Genomic DNA, 2,939 nt, shown 5'->3' on the forward strand with positions numbered 1-2,939 from the left:
GTTCTCAAACTTCCCAAAGAAGATCTGAACTAGGGAGTCTCCATGGCAACGCCTGCTAATGCTCTCCTCTTTGTTCTTGGTTAATGCTGAAGTTAGTTACAAATTGGCCTGTGAAAACCTAATTTGGACCCAGGTAACAATTGGCTTATTGTTCTTACACATGAACTATCACAAAAGAAGTAAAAAAATTGTTTAAGGTATAGTTAGGAAAGAAATATTTTGGCCTTGAGAACTATGGAGAACAAGCTACCCTGAACCAGCTGTGCTCGGAAACCATAGGGGGTACCTGTTTGCAGCAACAATACATTTCCTGGTATATGAGGTCAATAATTCGCAGGCTGTGTGGAGGCTAGGAATTTCTAGTTAAGAGTTAGACTTCAGTAGAACTTACGTAGATCTGATAAATTGTTTTAAACTACTTTGAAGTAATAAATAAATTAACCAAGTTAATTGAGTGCTAGGAAATAAATTGATTGTAGTAATTGAATATAGAATAGGAACTTTACACCCACGTTTGTAATTGGGAAAGTTTAAATGTTGCCAAATGTTGTGCTGTTGATCATGCTAGTAAATGAGCTGTACCTAGGAAACAAATTGTTCTTAGGTTACCAAAAAAATGGCCTACCGGTGTAAGGCCAAGGGAGTCTTTACATGATCATGAGAAAATATGTATTGTCTTTGCTCTGCTTCAATGCTCACGCTGATGTAATCCCACCGCTCGCCTTAAGGTATAAATAAAGACCCGCTGAGACCCTCAGTAGGAGATACTTGCATGAACTAAAGTGTTTGTGTCTTCCTCATTCCTACATGGCTCCACTTCCCCTCAGCCCTTTGAGAGAAAATTTTCACCGACTCCATCCTCTCCTTTCTGAGATCCCTGACACGACTTCTAGCTGGGGCTGGTCTCCAGCAGTAAATATGCTATAGTAATTAAAAACAAAGAATTCATTGCTAGCAGTTCTGTCCTAAGGAATTTAAAGGAATTCTTCCAGGTCGAGGGAAATTTATAGCAATAACTAACACATTTATAGCAATAAATAATAACAGGCACACACATAATACTGGTTTTCTGTAGACTTGTTTTAATTTATTGAACTGATATGATTGCTTAATTTTTTGTATTATAAAGTTTTATTTGGCTTAAATGTATTTTGGTTTAATATATATATTACAATAATAACATTAAGGTGGTTAAAAAGACCTATATTGCAGGGGGGTGGGGGCAGCTTAGGCAAACTGTCCTGTCAGGGGTTCCTGTAAGGATGAGAGGGCGTGGACAAATCTGAGAGATTAGGGAGGGGGAGTGAGGAGAAGCAAACACTTGATCAGGGTGGGGACATCATTCTGCTGAGGGTCTCAGCAGCCCTTAATTTATACATTACAAGGTACATAAGCATATGTACTAGAGAAGGAAGAAAACAATGATCACATCTTCCTCTAGAACCACCAGGGGTTCATTTGCCCTTTAACAGAGGTTGTAACGTTCTTTGAAGAAGGCACAGTTGCTTAAACAAAAGTGTTCTTAGAACAGTCATTTATTTTAAACAACTATTTTATTACTAGTAAAAACTCATGTGACTGAAACTAACATTTCTATGTTTACTGCGGTGAAGGATGAACTAAGGGCTGGGGAAACAAAGGACAGGAAGTTACCTGGGGGAAGGTAGACAGAGGGATTTTTTCTAACTAACCTATAAAGTTGAGACTGACATATAACCATGATTAAAGCAAAAAACAGAAGGCTTTTATATAGAAATCATGATCTAATAGTATATGGTTTTAATAATGAATCCGAGGGCACGTTAGGGAGGATGAGGCAGCCTCAAGGACAGTGCAGGTGGGGACCTCGGAGCATTGAGGAAGGCTTCAGAGATAAGGACAACGAGAGGAATAGAAGGAATTCCACTGGGAATAATAAACATCCCAGGACCAAGGACAACATTGTTAAGGCTGGCCTCGGTTTCCCTCAGGTGATAAGGGGAGGTGGAGTTTGGGGAAACGGAGAGTGGTTTAATGTATGGACAAATGAGGAGGGCAGCAGACTCCTGTCTGGTAGACCACCTTCCTGCCCTTTGTCAGAGTGCAGGAGATTTATGCAAGGGGGGGATGGGAAGGGGTCAGCACTGAGACCGGTGCGTGCCAGCCTGGTTTTCTTCAATAGATAAGGAATGTAAAGATCCCCCGCTCAGTAGCAGATTAAGTGAGGCAGCTGAGAACTACCAATCACAAAGAGACTGGTGGAGCTTGGAAATAATGAGGGAAATAAGGTCTATATTCCCAGAGACAGGACTCCACTTTGGCTTCCTTGCCCCTCCCTGGCCTGGTTTCCTGGCCTGGGAGTCTCACTTTATTTCTGTTTCTTTTCTCCTCAATAAACTTTTTCTTTCTCTAAACAAACCTGCCTCTTCTCGCTTGCTTGCCTGAGCGTCTGCGAAATTCCTGCTGCGGCTTCGTGAGACACCAACCCGTGGTGGTCTAGTGGCTGGGACTCAGCGCTGCCCTGCAGCCTGGGATCCGTTCCTGGCTGGGAGACTAGGCCTGACAATTCCGGTATCAATAATATATTAGTGCTTGCTTTGGCAGCACGTATACTAAAATTGGAACGACACAGAGAAGATTAGCATGGCCCCTGCGCAAGGATGACATGCAAATTCGTGAAGCGTTCCATATTTTTAAGCAGCAATTACTTTTAAAAAAATAATAATAATATATTAATTCAATATTAGGGAACCAAGAAGGGCCTGTGTTATAGGGCAGCCCTGATACAAAACGGGGGACCTGTCTGTGGGGTCCTCACCCACGCGATTTAAAAGGACTTATCAATGCTCTACTGCAGGCACACACGAAAGTTAATAAAAGGTTTATTTACAAGGGAAGGAGAAATGAGGAAATGTACAGCTCAGGGAGAAAAGTGGGAGACAAAGTTTTAAATGCGTCCT

At 41.7% G+C, this 2,939-nt stretch overlaps 1 non-coding gene across 1 annotated transcript; it reads left to right on the forward strand.

The window, feature by feature from the left end:
- The first annotated feature begins 2,567 nt into the window (after positions 1-2,567).
- LOC119253685 (U6 spliceosomal RNA) lies at positions 2,568-2,674 on the forward strand. The gene has a single exon (XR_005127198.1). It is a non-coding gene; the product is annotated as a U6 spliceosomal RNA (small nuclear RNA).
- The last annotated feature ends 265 nt before the right edge of the window (positions 2,675-2,939 follow it).

The sequence above is a fragment of the Talpa occidentalis genome, unplaced genomic scaffold (assembly GCF_014898055.3).
Source record: "Talpa occidentalis isolate TD23 unplaced genomic scaffold, MPIMG_talOcc4v2.1 talOcc4.2, whole genome shotgun sequence".
Lineage (NCBI taxonomy): Eukaryota > Metazoa > Chordata > Mammalia > Eulipotyphla > Talpidae > Talpa > Talpa occidentalis.